Below are 17,314 nucleotides of genomic sequence, written 5' to 3'. Positions count from 1 at the left end.
TGGGAATCACTTCCATATCTCCATGAAAGTGACAGCATAAGTAGATAGAGTGGTAAAGAAGGCGTAAATGTCAAAAATTAGAGGATATGGCTTTAATGTCAGAGTGGGGAAAGCTTATAGAAGATGTGTAGGGCAGGTTATTTACAGTGAAAGTTCCTTGAATGTGTTGCGAAGGGTGGTGGTGGTGGAAGCAGATATGTGATAGTGCTGTTTAAGAGACTTTAGATAGGCACATGGATATTCAGGGAATGGAGGAACATGGATCATGTGCAGGCAGAAGAAATTAATTGAACTTGGTATCATGTTTGTGCAGACATTGTGGGCCGAAAGGCATGTTCCTGTGCTGGACTGTTCTATGCTTTATATTCAATCAGTACTTTTCGAGTTTTCTGACAACTGCCCCAATATGTTAATTTAAAAATGTTATACACATCTTCTGCCTCTTCATTCTTTTGCACTTTCTGAATACCTACAACTGCTTTGGCGGTTCTTTGCTTATACTTGCTAATATGTGTCCACATTTTCTCCCTGTTTTCTCGTCCTTCCCTTTTATTTTCCTCTTTCTCTTTTGATATCCTTATCAGCAAATGCATGGCAAAAGATGTTGTTAAATAAAGGCATGTACTTAAATAAAGAATCAATATATGTTACTGATAAGAAAAACAAATAATGCAGCCATGGGTAACATGAGGCTTGAGATATTACACATAAAGCTGTAAATAATCTGGACTGAAAGAGATATAAAGATAAAAAATAGTAGGATAAGAGATACATAAAGTGAATATAGTTTCACTTTTGTTTATTGTCACGTACAGAGGTACAGAAAACATGAGGAATATCAAGGTTAATACTAAAATCTTTTGTGTTAAACTTGATATTTCTCATACGTTTCTTTGTGGAAAAAAAGCAAGATGCTAACCCTATAAAACATTTTCAATGTTTGTCATTCTATAACATTGGGATTGCAAATATAACGAATAATTGCAAGTAATAATCCCAACCCTTCTCCTTGTCAATTAAGTGTCCAGTTAGTGCCCAAAACCCTTTTTAGGGCGGGCACCTATGGATGCCGAACCGGATAGCATCACCCTGCTGCAGCTGAATGTGGAAGGCCTCACCAAGGCCAAGACCACCATCATTGAACATCTGCTACAGACCCACAAAGTCATTGCAATCCTGCTCCAAGAGACTCACAAAAGTGATAGCTCCCATCTGAAGATCCCTGGTTATACCCTGGCCGCTTACACCAAGAGCGACACCCATGGGATTGCCACTTTTGTAAGGATCACAGCAAAATTGAAAGCGATTGCAGCGTCCTCTTCTAACTCCAACGTGGAATGGATGGCAACGCACGTCGAAGGTGTCATGGTCATCAATGTATACAAGCCACCTTCTATCAGGCTCCACAAAGACTCCATTCCCTGCCTTTGGTTCACTCTGCATGTTCCCCAGAGACTTTAACTGCCACAGCACCACCTGGGGCTACCGTTCAACTAACTCAGATGGCGCTGTGCTAGAAGACTGGGCCTCAGCTACTGGCATTCAACTCCTGTATGACCCAAAACAACCAGACAGCTTCCGCTCTGGCAGGTGGAACACCACTACCAACCCTGAATTGGCTTTTGTAACCCACACCGTATCATCCTAGATCATTTCCCGAAATCACAACATTGTCCATCTCTGATTATCCCGGACAACCACATCGAGCCCATCCCAACCAAACCTGCGAAAAGGTGGAACTTCCGCAAGGCCAGGTGGGACCAGTTCCCAAGTCTGGTGGACTTCTGGATTGACAGCCTTCCCACCCCCACCTCCACCAATTTGGATAAAGCCTACTCAGCCTTCTGCAAACTCCTCATCAGGGCAGCGAAGAGTTCCATTCCTCGCGGTTATAATTGCTGATGTATCCCCACATGGGACGAAGAGTATGACGCATGTTACAATGCATTCCTGTATGCTGAACCTGGCGAAGAGGCTGCCTCCAAGGCTACGGAACTGACAAACTGCCTCGACAAGAAGCGCAGAGAGCGGTGGGAAGAGACAGTCCAAGGAATTGACTTCACACACTCCAGTAGGGTGGCTTGGAAGACCTTCAATCGCCTCACCGGTCGAAGTACCTGCCCAAAGCATTGCCCTGTCATGGCCAACACCATCGCCCACCAGCTCCTGGCCAACAGCCACTTCTAGGAGATGCGAACAAGAACCATACTCGTTCTGTCAAACAGGAAACCACTAATCTTTGGAAAGCTCCAGGCGCTGATGGGCTCCTGTCAGCACCCTTTTCCTCTGAAGAACACTCTTCTGTCATCTCGCAATTGAAATGTGGAAACGCCCAGGGTCCTGATAACATCCCCCCAGAATTCCTGAAACACTGTGGTCCTATATGCCAGGTCTGGCTCCGTGAGTTCTACTCCTCTTGCCTCATTGGTCAGTCCATTCCGAAGATCTTGCGGAAAGCCACCGTCATTGCGCTACCAAAACCAAACAAGCCTGCGAATGATCCAAGGAACTATCAGCCCATCTCACTCCTCTGTGTCCCATATAAGCTCCTCGAACGGCTTCTCCTGGCCCGGCTCGATCCAATCATCGACCCCCAACTACCCGCTGAACAAGCCGGATTTCATTGTGGACGCTGCTCCACCCACCAAATAGTCAAGCTGACCAATGATATCGAAGACAGATTTGAAAAGAATCACAAGGCGGGCGTCACACTGGTGGACCTCACAGCTGCCTGTGATACAGTGTGGCACCAGGGCCTGATCTTGAAGCTCCTCCGCACCATTCCTGTCCACCATTTAGTGCGGTTCCTTGCTAACATCCTTGCCAACCGCAGTTTTGTAAACAAAACCAGTGATGGACAATCTAGTCGACACCGACGCCTAAGAAACGGAGCCCCCAAGGCTTGGTACTGGCCCCCATGCTCATCAATCTCTGTATCAGCGATCTGCCACGCATGGCCTCGCACCAGTATGGATACGCAGATGACCTGGCCCTATTGCATTCGGACAGGAGTTGGTCAAACGTGGAGGATGTGGTCTCGGCGGATATGGAACTTGTCGCGGCCGACCTTAAGAACTGGAGACTAAAACTGAGTGTGGCAAAAACCACCACAACGGTCTTTCACCTGAACAACAAGGAAGCTCAACGCCAGCTAACCGTCACCCTCAATGGGTCACCCCTACCCTATAACCCATTTCCTACTTACCTCAGAGTGGAACTAGATCGGCAGCTGACCTACATGCAACACCTTGAAGCTCTCTATGCTAAAGTCTCGGAGCGGAACAACCTCCTGCGTTGCTTGGCTGGATCGTCATGGGGCACCAGGACATCTACTCTCCGAACCAATGCTCTTGCACTCATGTACAGTGCCGCTGAGTACACCGCCCCAGCATGGTGCCACAGTGCTCATACTAGCAAGCTAGACGCCATCCTAATCGACACCATGCAGATCATCACTGGCTGCCCACGCCCTACTCCGACGGATCTTCTACCGTTGCTCGTATGTATCGCACCCGCCAAGCTTCACAGAGAGCACTTCACTCACAGGCTGGTGTGCAAGGCCCCATCGGACGCTAAACATCCTTTGCACCACCTCGCCCAGAACTCCCACCAACTGAGACCTCAACGCCTGTCATCTCGTCACCCCTTCTCCCGTCAAGCAGCGACCCTCTGTGGATCCAGTTTCAACACACCAGGAGCATGGAGAACCAGCTGGGAACAGACTTCACGACCTCCTGAATTCACTGCTGCACCGAACACTACAGCCCCAGCCGGCACGGACCTGCCCCGCAAAGTGTGGGTCGCCCTGAACCGGCTCCGTCCAGGGGTCGACCGGTTCAACGCCAACATACATCGCTGGGGGCTGCCTTCACCAGCAGCACCTCATTTTCGACTGCGCTGTCCTCTGCCCCCCTGGTGGAGGGGTAGATCTCATGGCCCTCGACAACAGCACACTGAACTGGCTGCAGCGCCTGGAGGGCGTTACATAACCTCTGCTGCCTTAAATGCAAGAAGTGCCTGAAAGCAGCTCAAGCAAAGTCAAATTTTTGGACACACATTTTGGGGGAAAAAACTGTGCACTCCTTATCTCAGAAAAATATTAAACAGGGAAATACAATCTAAATTGAACACTGCCTATTATAGGTTGAACATATGAGGTTTGTCTCCTCATTGAGGTGAAATGTGCCTATATTCATGTCATAAGAGCAGAATTAGGCCATTCAGCTCATCGAGTCTGCTCCACCATTTAATCTTGGCTGATCTATCTTTCCCTCTCAACCCTATTTATTCTCTTGCTTTCTCCCCATAATCCTTGACAATGTCATAAAAAAATTGATGACAAAGATCTGTCAATCTCTGCATTAAAAATACCCAATGACTTGGCATCGATAGCCGTCTGTGGTACTTCACATTGATTCCACAATATGCCTATACTAAAAGAGCATCACAACACTACTTTATTTTATTTTTCTCTTTCCTTTGTGTATTATTACATTATTTTGTGTAGAAGAGCTAAGTGCAAATTATCAGTTGCATTCCCATTTTATGCAGTGTTTCTGTATACAATTCTTCCAAAGCACTCAATCTTCTATAATTTTCATCATTTAATATGTCCATTGAAAACAAATTTGTATTCCTGGAAACTCCTTCATGAATATAAAGGTGTAATGGGTATTTTTATTCTGGCTGTTCAAAAAAACATGTTTAATTTATCTTCATTTCAGTGGTCCGATATTGGCATTAGCATTGCTCAGAGATAATGCAATACAGCACTGGCAACATTTACTGGGACCTGATGATATTGAGCTAGCAAAGGAGGAGTACCCATCAAGGTAAAACATTTATTAAATAGTTTCATGTTTTGTTATTGCTAAAGTGATCTATATTTCTTCTACTTCTCTAAATGGCAGACAGAAAGGTTAGAGAAGTAGCTTCTATAATCACATTAAATGTCTGGCCAGTCCATTTTTGATCGTATCCATAACTTACCTCACAGCTATGTTGATAAGGGTAAAGTTGATCCTAGCAATTTTTCCCATTATGCAGTCCTATTGCAAAACAAATCATGATCAATATGTCCAAACATCAAAGTGAGATTTTTGTTATGATCATACATAAACAAAATTTCTAATAGAGACAAAATCCTTTGTGTAATAATCTCAGTCCCCATGCATTGACGAGTATGAAATAAGAGTGAAGTGCTTTGATTCCTATAATTCTGCTTAATGGTATTGTAAATTTTATTAACAAATTACTTCAGACTTAAGGGGCTGACCCACTTGCCGATTTTTTCGGCAACTGCCGGCATCACTGACTGACGTATCAGGTCACCGAAAAAGTTGTGGCGTGATGCGGCGTGATAACATATTGACGCGTGGTCTTTCCCCAAGCGTCGCAACAATTTTTTTGTTGCCGCTGGATTTTGAAATGTTCAAAATCTTTCGGTGACCCTGATAAGACCCTGAAAGACGTACAGGTTTGTAGGTTAATTGCTTATTTAATTGGCTTGATAAAAATGTTAAATTGTCCAAGTTGGCGATATGCAGAGTACTGCCCTGCCGACTACAAAATTCAGAAGGTTCAGAAGGTACTCATAGAAACCTATCTTACAGAAAATATACCAGACATCTCCATCATGATCCTCTTGTGTGTTCAATTCCACAGGTCGGACAGACCTATCAGGGCATATCAATATACCCATAGCCACCACCTTCCATGGGAAAAAGTTGCCACTCAATTTCCTTTAAATCTTTCCCTTCTCACCTTAAATCTATGCCTTCTAGTTTTAGGCTTCTTTACCCTGGGAAAAAGATAGTAACCTTCCACTTTATCTGCACCTGACATAATTTTATAAACTTCTACAAGGTCTCCAAAACTTCTACAATCCTTAGCCTCTTTGACTCCAGGAAAAGAAGTCCCAGCCTATCCATTCTCTCCTTGTATTGCAAGCCTCCATTCCAGGCATCATTCTTGTGAAGACATAGGATACTGCAGATGTTTGAATTTGGAGTAAAAATCAAACTGTTGGTGAAACACAACAGGCCACGCAGCAACTGTGGTGGGAAATGGATAGTCGATATTTTGGATTGAGATCCTTCATCTGGAGTTTCTTGTGAAAGTTTCCTGCACCCTCTCTAGCTTAATCTCATCCTTCCTGTAACCAGAACCGCACACAATACTCCAAATGTGGTTGAACCGATGTTCAGTACAAGCTAACTCTTTTACTCTATGATATCCCAACTCTTGTACTCTATGCCACGGTCAATAATGGCAAGCGTACCATATGCCGTCTTCACCATCCTGTCTACCTAGTGTTATCACTTTAGAAAATTACACATTTGTGCACCTAGGTTTCTCTGCTCAACAAAGGTTACCATGACCCTCCATTGACTGTGTATGTCCTAACCTGATTTAACTTCCCAAAATGTATCACTTCACACTAGTCAGAATTCAATTGCATCTGCCATTCTTCCGCCCACACTCTCAATCTTTTTCACTGTACTTTTGGTGTTATTTGCAAACTTTCTTACCATGCCACGTACATTCTCATCCAAATCTTTAATACCCGTATATGACAGTGTGCCATTGTACCGGAGCAAACATCATCTCTGGAACCAGTTCACCTAGCTCTGTCAGAATGTTTTACATTTAAATGAGATTCTCCCAATACCACTGTCCAGCCATGCCAGGAACCTGTGTCCCCTCCCTCTATGGACTCCAGAGGAAGAGTCTGGCCCCAAAATACAAATATCCTTTATTAAGAATCTATAAATTCCTTCAGTTTTCTCTTTAATTCTTCTTTCACATCTCTGCAGTATGATTGCTTGTCTGATAGAAATATAAAATCTTTATCATATTCTGCTAGTCAGGAAATATCTACAGGATGAAAATTATAGTTAGTGTTTCTGGCTGATGATCTTATTATCAGATTTGGAAAAGGTTGGAGATAAATTCTAAGATGTCAAGACAATAAGGAAGCAATGAAAGAACAATAAGGAAAGTAATTGATTAGCAGTATCACGTAACATAGAAGCAGGACCTTTGGCTCACCGTATCCATGCCAACTACCCCCTCCTATTTATACTGGCTATATCCCCTCTTACTCTCAGTCCTGATGCAGGGTTTCAACCCAAAATATGGACAGTTCTTATGCCCCACAGATGCTGCATTTCCTTCAGCAGATTTATTGTGGCATCAGATTCCAGCACCTGCATTCTCTTGTGTAACATCCTTGTATATCTTCCCTGCACACTCTGCAGTTCCATTACATCCTTCCTATAATTGGTGACCAGAACTGCACACAATATTACAGCTAACCAAAAAGTTTTACCAATGCATCCATACTCTTAGATTCTATAGATTCTTCACCAACTAATCTACCTGTATGCTCCTATTTATGGGATCAGCAGACATGTGCACTAAGGAAACCGTGTACCCCAGTATTTCTAATAAGAAAGATGCACGTCATAATTTGGATGCTAACGGAAAAAGTAACAAAGCAATGATGGATCTAGAGGAAGTGGAAGTGGAAACAGCAGAAGATTGTAATGTATATTGTCAAAAAGGGGATGCTTGCATGAAATTAAATGGAACAACATGGCACACAGATCACAGCAAGTTGAGAGGAGACTTAAAGCAACAAATGACTGGTGGGCTTGGGTGTCGCACTTGGTGACTAAACAAAAACATTCTGAAAAACACATCAATCTGTCCTATTGAGATGCATATCTTGTATCTAGCCTTGCTTGAGCTTAAATTTTTCAAGTGCTGATAGGATTCTCAGGAAATGTTAGGATATCTTTCACTGTTTGATCAAATCCTGGATCAAATCAATTATTAATGCATTCCAAGATAGCGTCCAACGCAGGCAACTATTTGTGTGCTAGCCACAGACACAGATCTACAATCACATATTAAAATCGCTCCACACCTTTAAATCTCTGTCCCAACAACAACATTTCTTACTTTAACTATGATCTTTTTAAACCCCTCTCAAATCTGTCCTTACTGCGACTCCCGGCACCCGAAGACCAACCACATCGCCCAGTTGTTATCAAGCAACTGAATCATCCTATCACAACCAGAGAGCAATGCTGAACTACTATCTACCTCTTTGGTGACCCTCGGTCTATCCTTAATCAGACTTTACTGGCTTTACCTTGCACAAAACGTATTCCATTATCATATATCTATGCACAGTAAATGGCTCGATTATAATCATGTATTGTCTTTCTGCTGACTGGATAGTATGCAACAAAAGCTTTTCAGTGGGCCCGGTACACGTGACAATAAACTAAACTGTAACTGTATTCCTTATTCCGTTCTTAGCCTGCGCGCAAAATTTGCTTTGGAAGATATTCCATTTTCCCAACTACATGGAAGTCAGGACATTGAAATTGCAGCAAAGGAATTACAATTTTTCTTTCCTGTCGAACATACATTGGTCGCAATTAAACCTGATACTGTACGACAACACAAAGGTAGGCTCAAGGTATCATAGAGTAGGAGAGTGAATATGTGTGAGTATGCGCAGTGTACTTTTGTAAAATCAAAAAGACCCACACTAGCAACAGCATGTACTGAAAACCTATGCTTGTTTCTGTCGACATGCTGAAGTCGTAATATCTTACAATATGTGAAGAGGAAAAGATTAATGAAGACAAATGTAAGTCGTTTACAGTCAGAAACAGGCTAATTTATAATGGGAAACAAGGAAATGGCAGATAAGTACTTTGGTTCTGTCTTCACTAGTCTTACACAGAACATAGAAGACACAAACAATCTCCCAGAAATACATGGGGACCGTTCTTGCGTGAGAGACGAACTGAAGGAAATTCACGTTAGTCAGGAAATGGTGTTGGATTAAACTGTTGGGACTGAAGGCAGATAAGTTCCCAGGGCCTGGTGGTCTGCATCCTAGAGAACTCAAGGAGGTGGCCCGAGAAAGCATTGATCCATTGGTGATCATTTTCCAATGTTCTATAGAGTCTGAATCAGTTCCTGTCAACTGGAGGATCGCTAATGTTACCCCACTTTTTTAATAAAGGAAGGAAAAAGAGAAAACAGGGAATTATAGACCAGTTAGCCTGACATCGGTAGTGGGGAAGATGTTTGAGTCGATTATTAAATATGTAAGAGCAACGCATTTGGAAGGCAGTGACTGGATCGATCAAAGTCAGCATGGATTTATGAAGGGGAAATCATGTTTGACTAATCTTCTGGAATTTTTTTAAGAATGTAACAAGTAGGATGGATAAGGAAGAGCCAATGGATGTGGGGTATCTAGACTTTCAAAACGCCTTTGACTGGGTCCCAAACAAGAGATTAGTGTGCAAAATTAGAGCACATGGTATTGGGGGTAGGGTATTGACATGGATAGAGAACTGGTTGGCAGACAGGAAGCAAAGAGTAGGAATTAACGGGTCCTTTTCAGAATGGCTGGCAGTGACTAGTTGGGTGCCGCATGGCTCAGTGCTGGGACCCCAGTTATTTACAATATATATTAACAATTTAGACAAAGGAATTAATTGTAACATCTCCAAGTTTGTGGATGACACAAAGCTGGGTGGCAGTGTGAGCTGTGAGGAGGATGCCATGAGGCTGCAGGGTGATTTAGATAGTTGGGTGAGTGGGCTGATGCATGGCAGATGCAGTATAATGTGGATAAATGTAAGGTTATCCACATTGGTGGCAAGAACAAGAAGGCAGATTATTGTCTGAATGGTGTCAGATTAGGAGAAGGGGAGGTGCAACAAGACAGTGTCCTTGCACATCAGTCACTTAAAGTAAGCATGCAGGTACAGGAGCAGTGAAGAAAGCAAATGGCATGTTGGCCTTCATAGCGAGAGGATTTGAGTTTAGGAGTAAGGAGGTCCTACTGCAGTTGTACAGGGCCCTGGTGAGACCACACCTTGAGTATTGTGTGCAGTTTTGGTCTCCTAATTTGAGGAAGGATATTCTTGCTATTGAGGGAGTGCAACATAGGTTCACCAGGTTAATTCCCAGGATGGCGGGACTGACATTTGATGAAAGAATGGGCTTGTAGTGACTGGAATTTAGAAAGATGAAAGAGGATCTTATAGAAACATATAAAATTCTTAAGGGATTGGACAGACTAGATGCAGAAAAAATGTTCCCCATGGTGGGGGAGTCCAGAACCAGGGGTCACAGTTTAAGAATAAGGGGTAGACCATTTAGGACTGAAATTACATTTTCACCCAGAGAAATAATGAATCTGTGGAATTCTCTGCCACAGAAGGCAGTGGAGGCCAATTCACTTGATGTATTCAAGAGAGAGTAAGATGTAGCTCTTTGGACTAACAGAATCAAGGGATTTGGAGAAAAAGCAGGGAAAGAGTACTGATTCTGGATGATCAGCCATGGTCATGTTGAATGGCAGTGCTGGCTCAAAGGGCTGAATGGCCTACTCAATATGGCCTACTCCTGCATGTTTCTATCCACAGCCCTAAAAATGTAGGAAGAGATCAACAGGCATGTACATAGGGCTGTGAGTTTGTCACATGAGGAGAGATTGAATAAGCTGTGTCTCTGTTCTCAAGAGTTTAGAAGAATAAGCAACGACCTTACTGAAATTAACAAAATTCTCAGAGGAATTGTCAAGGTAGGAAAAGGGGAAATCTTTACATGTTTAAGGAGGTTAAAACTAAGATCACAGCTTCAAAATAAGACAATAACCTCTCGCTCGATGTCAGCAGCCAAAGGAGCTACCTGTAGTTATCGACTTTAGGAAGCATGGTGTACTGAAAATGCCCCAATCTGACATAGCTATAGATATAGATATAGCTCAAATGCATGCATCATCAGTTTCAGAAACAACTTATTTCCCTCTTTTATCAGGCTTTTGGGGGTCCTTCCATAAGCTAGAGTACTATCCTTTCAACCTCTACCCCATTGCAGACATTGGGCTTTGTCTATGGAACTGATGTGCTACAATGCTGAGAACTATATTCTGCATTATGTATCTCCCCCTTTACTTTATCTATTGACACAAAGCTTTTCACTCTTCTTTGGTACACTTGACAACAATAAATCTAAACCTATGAGGTAGACTAATTAGGATTGAAATATCTTCACTAATAGGGTAGTGAATCTTTGGAATTCTCCTAAAATGTTGTGCAGGCTCAACCATTGATTACATTCAAAAACAAAAATAATATATTTCTAGATATGTAAAGAATAAAGGGTGTGGGAATAGGACAATAAAATGGTGTTTAAGTAGAAGATCATCCTTAACCTTATTGACCATGATTGAGCTCAGACAACTGAATGATCTGCTGTGTTCCATTTTTTCATGTTTTCTTATGTATCAAATTCTCATTTTTAACCCGAGATATTATTATAACAAAGATCCAAGAAGGAAGCTTTACTATCTCTGCAATTAAATCAGTTAAGATGTCAAAGGAGATGGCAGCAGAATTCTACAAAGAACACGAAGAAGAGCCATTCTTTAACCAATTGATAGAATCTGTGTCTCAGTAAGTAATTCGCCTGTTGAAATGAGCACCCAGTCTTTGCGGAACTTTAAAAATAGTGAATGTTATTGTCAGGATGCTTATTCACTGAAAGTGTGTCACATGTGGACAGGGTGAAGAAGGCATTTGGCATGCTTCCTTTCATTAGTCAGGACACTGAGTATAGAAGTTGGGATATTATGTTGCAGATGTATAGCTCATTGATGAGGCACACTTGGAATATTGCTCATCCAGCTAGAGGAAAATGCCATTTCAAAAGAAAAAGTGCAGAGAAAATTTATTAATTACAACGAGAGGTTGGGCAGACTCGAACTTTATTACTTGGAGCATGGGAATCAAGGAGTTGATCTTATAGATACATATAAAATCATGAGGGACACAGATAAGATAAATGCATACAATCTTTTTCATAGGGTTGGGGAATCATGAACTACAGGGCATAGATTTAAGGTAAGAGCTTTTATTTAGGCACATAAATGTGGAGAGAATGCCAGGATATGGACCATGTGCAGGCAGAATGGGTTAATTTAAGTTGGTATTATATTGGCACACATCGTGGAATGGCCTGTTCCTGTGCAACCCTGCTCTATGTCCTAGCAGCATATTTTCTTATCCATTGTTTGTTGGAAGTCCACTCTTGTTGTACAAATATTTATTTTCATCGTCCCTGTCTATGTACCTTGTAAATTTGTATACATTTATAATTTTTCCCCTTAGTCTCCTGCTTTTTGAGGAAATCAAACATAGTCCATCCCATATATCCTCATCGTTGAAATCTGCAAACCCAGCCAACATCCTCGTAAATCTTTTTTGCACCCTCTCCAGTTCAATTAGGTCTTTCCTGTAGTGTCCCGACCAGAACTGCATACCGACTGTCGCCTTTCCAAATGTTTGTTTATGAGCTCTCCACGTTCAATAATTCAATGATTTAATGATACTTTGTTGCCACATGCATCTAGGTACAGTGAAATGCTTTTTTGCATACAACCCAGTAAAATCATTCAGCAGACCAGGCCTTGGCAGTACACAAGAGACCACGTTTCTTGTGCCGACAAAGTTTGTACATTTAATGCCCGGCAAATGAAGGCCAGCATACCGGATAACATCTTCACCAATATATCTACCTGTGCTACCACATTAGGGATCTATGAACTTGTCCACCAAGATTTCTCTGTTTCTCAGTACTCCTTCGGGACCTACCATTCATGTTGTATGTCCTACCTTTACCGAACCTATGAAAATGCATCACCTTCTGGGATTAAATCCCATTTTCTATTTCTCTGCTCAACTTAACAGTTGTTACTTCTTAAAAACCTATCAATTTAGTCAGATAGGATCTCCCATCAAAAAAGTAATGCTCATTGTCTCTGATCAGCCCTGCATTTCCTCGCGATTTTAAGATGATTGATTAGGCTTAAATTTACTAGAGTTCAGAAGAATGAGAGAAGATCTTAACAATATTCTGACAGGACTGGACAGACATGATGTTGGTAGGATAATCATGAAGGACAGGCATTGAGGACCGGGAGTTACAGTCTAAAGGGCCTGTCCCACTTGGCCGTCATTTACGTGACAGACTGCTAGTGACTGACGCGCGACGGTCGCGCACATCATTATGAGTCCGCACAGCCGTCTGGAGGACGACGTCATTTAAAGATAGACACAAAATGCAGGAGTAACTCAGCGGGACCAGCAGCACCTCTGGAGAGAAGGAATGGATGATGTTTCGGATCGAGACTCTTCTTTAGTCTGAAGAAGGGTCTCGACCCAAAACATCACCCATTGCATCTCTCCAGAGATGCTGCCGGATCCGCTGAGTTACTCCTGCATTTTGTGTCTATCTCCAATCGTCTTGGCCCCGCTCTGGGAGTAGGAGTGGGGGCAGATCCGGATCCGTAATGGCCGTAAGCCCCAAGCCGAGCTCGGCGATCATCTGCCTGCTTCTGTTGCTGTTGGAGGTGAGACGTTGCACCGCGCCAGGGTCTTGGGCCTGTCCCACTTTGGCCATCAGTTACCCGACAGACTGGTGGCGCACAAAGATTTCGTGCAGGACGAAGTCCACACTCTGACCACACCACTCCACACTCCTCCACACCACTCCATGCACCTGTCCCGTGCTTTCCACGCGCTACCCACACGCAACCCACATGCTAGCAGGTCGCGTAAATGGCGCGCAAATGACGGCCAAGTGGGACAGGCCCTTAAGGATAATCTGTGTACAGCCTAGCTGAGAAGAAATTTCTTCTCTCAATGTGAATTTAGCTTGCAGAATTCACAGAAAGCAGCGGAAGCCATATCTTAAAATATATTCAAGAAGGAGTTAGGTATTGTACTTAGGACAAATGGGATCAAGGGATTTGGAAAGAAGGTAGAAGCAGAGAATGAATTTGGATAATCAGTCATCATATTGGGTGGTGAAGCAGGATTAAAAAGCCAAATGGCCTATTCTTTCTATTTTTCAACTTAATTCTCCATCATATCTATCTATATACTTTTAAAACTGTGTGTGTGTGGGTGTATGTCATTTTGATTTTGCCTTTGATTCCCCCCACTCAGTCATTTTTTCGCCTCCCTCTGGCCACCTTCTCATCGCGTGCCCCACGCGACCATAATGGCTGCTGTCGCCTGGCTCTCCTCCACTTCCCCCTCCCCCCCCCACCCGGCCCGGCTCTGTCATGCTGGACGAAGCCACAGATCGGCTGGTCCCCCGCTGCTTATCGCCGTCCTCGCTGGCGGCCCGCAGGCTCACTCGGGATCACGCCCCCCCGCCCCCTCCCCCCTTCCCCCCCCCCCCCCCCCCCCCTCCACGTACTCGGGGTCTGAAGCACCGAGGATGCGAGGCCATGGAGCTGAGGCTCACTCTGAGGCCGACGGCTGCTGGGTGGACCTAACCCTCTCCTCCCTCCCTTCTTAATATAATATCAATGGGGGTGGATAGTGTGTGTGTGTGAGGGGTGGTTAGTGTGTGTATGTGTGTGTGAGAGGTTGGTTAGTGTGTGTATGACGCCTCAGGCCGCCCTCTCCCCTTGCAACCGCGCATTGCAGGAACAAACCCAACGGGTCTGCACTCGGTCAAGTATACTTTTAAAACTGTGTATGTGTGTGTGCGTGTGCGTGTGCGTGTGTGTGTGTGTGTCATTTTGCCTTTGAAATGTATCTCCTCGAAAACTAGACACCAAAACTGGGAAATTTTTACATATTTCAGCAGAGATTTTCCTTGTGATTTTATAAATCCACTCCTCTGTACATTTGGTACTTTATTTTCCTGACTTTTTAATTAAAATTGATGACCAATCTGACCTTTTTTTTAAATCCGACTGCTGCCCAGCTGCTGACCTTACAATAACAGTGACATTTTTACATCTTCTGGTAGAAATTTTCCTTATGATTTCAAAAATCCACTCCTCTATAAATTTGGTCAATTATTTCCCGAGATATTTACTAAAATCTATCAGCAAAATGACATTTAAAAAATATATAATGGTTGCCCAGCTGCTGACCTCACAATGCCTTTCCTCGTGCCGCCCCCCCGCCCCCCGCTCTGGATTGATGCAGCTGCTGTCAACGTGCATGCGCAGTTTCCCACGAGGTTCGTTTCCCCCCCCCCCCGTTCTTCAAAACGCGCAGAAAGAACAAGCGTTCTGCAGATCCGGAGGTCACAGCCGGTCACCGGAGGCCACTGGCTTGCTTCTGAATCCTCTCTGTCTCTCCCGCCAGATGGTACAACATGGCGGCATAAGCCGTTATCGTCACGCGGGGCATGCGATGAGAAGGTGGCCCTCGCGGCCATTACTCCCTCTGTGAAACCTGCCCCCGGCGCAGTGAGTCACGCCCCTCCCTCCCTCCTGCTGCAAACTGAACGCGCTGCCAGTCACGCCGCTCGCAAGTCCTTTGAAAAAAACCTTGCGAGCGGACAAGCGAGCTTTGAAAAAACCTTGCGACCCCCCTCCCCTCTCTCCCCCCTCTCTCTCCCCTCTCTCTCTCACCTATCTATTCCTCCTCTCTCTCCCCCTCTCACTCCCCCCTCTCTCTCCCGCTCCCTCTTTACACTCTCTCTCCCCTCTCTCTCTCCCGTCTCTCTCTCTCTCTCCCCTCTCTCCCCTTCTCTCTCTCTCCCCTCTCTCTTCATCTCTCTCTCTCTCTCCCCATCTCTCTCTCCCCTCTCTCCCCTTCTCTCTCTCTCCCCTCTCTCTTCATCTCTCTCTCTCTCTCCCCATCTCTCTCACCCCCCCTCTCTCTCTCTCTCTCTTACAATTTGTTTATGGAAGTTAAAAATGCACCTTTTCAAGCAGAAGTAAAAAGAGGTACCATTTTTGGATGTCATTTGTTACATTACTGGAACGTTAACGTTTTCTTTCTGTTGTTTTAGGGGTCCATCAATGATCATAATTCTTACCAAGGAAAATGCTGTTAGGGAATGGATGGAATTGATGGGACCTGTAGAACTTGAGCTGGCAAAGATAACTTTTCCAAATTCCCTTCGGGCACAGCTTGATTCCACTATTTTAAAAAATCAACTTCACAGTTCCTCCAGTGCAAAACATGCTAAGGATCACATTAAGCTATTGTTTGGCGATACCCTCCGAGATACATTTGTTCTAGGTAATTTTATTATGATTTTATTTTCCAAGACAAGAGTTATGTTTGCATATTTCAGTTCATCTTTTAAGCAATGTGGTAACATTTAACAAATACAATACAAAATGTTCTTGTTTCACTCATTTACCAACCTGTACACAATGAAATAGGATCGAGAACAGGCCACCAAGCATGTCCCACCATTCAATCTGATTATGGCTGATCTACACTGGCCTCAACTACACTTCAGTGTCAGTTCCCTATAACCCCAATTTCTCAATCTTTGAAATCTATCTCCACCTTAGATACTTTTAAAGATTCCGACACCAACATCATCTGGAGCAGAGTAATCCATTAATTCGCCACCATCTTTGAAAATAATAGTTTACAAAGCTCAGTTTCAAATGACTGGGTCGTTGTCTTGTAGCTTTTTGCCTTTCAGCATGTTAGATACAAATGGTAAGACTAATTTAATTTTTCAGCAGAACATATTGCCAGCATCCACTTTTCTGCTTTCACTATCTATTCACCGATTCAAACTTTTAATTGCATTTAAATTAAATGCAAGGAGTGCTAGTTCCATGCATGTGAAATCTAAAGAGTTACAAACAATCTTAAGCAAATGGCAAAATAAGAGGTTAAAGTTCCTTGCAGTATTTACAAACGTTCAAAGGCATTTCGACCCATTAGGAGCTTTGTCAAAGTTGAAGTGAGGTGGATTCCAAAATATAATGACAAAAATTGAAGGAAAATTAAATAGGTTGCTTTGGTCACATGTCCATAAATGCCTCCTGCTCTTTACTCCATTTGGTAACTACTGAAGGGGAGATATTGTATTAGGTATCTATAAGAAGTTATCCTTTTTGTCCCACAATTTGAAGGATCGGATTTTCCTGTATGCCTGGAAAAAGATGGACAGAAACTTGAAACAATTAAAATAGCATGACTTATTGGATGACATGGAAACTCTTCAGCAACAAGTTAGGATTCAATGAAGTTAAAGAAACAGTCTTCAATCTATCAGTTCATTTCCAAATGAGTTATTTAGGCAGAGAGATAGGTCCGGGGATGACAGGACTCCTCCTTGTAAAGCTCCTCCTCCTCCTCCTTGCAAAGCTGAATAAGCACATTTAATAAGTGCGCATACACACAAAAGTGTGTAATATGTGTGCATCTAACGTGCTCCTCCAAAAGCAGTCATATTTAAATACTCGCATAAGACTGTGGGCCGTTTCGGTCTTGTG

The sequence above is a fragment of the Amblyraja radiata genome, chromosome 4, assembly GCF_010909765.2.
Source record: "Amblyraja radiata isolate CabotCenter1 chromosome 4, sAmbRad1.1.pri, whole genome shotgun sequence".
NCBI lineage: Eukaryota > Metazoa > Chordata > Chondrichthyes > Rajiformes > Rajidae > Amblyraja > Amblyraja radiata.
Note: the sequence above shows the minus strand (reverse complement) of the source record.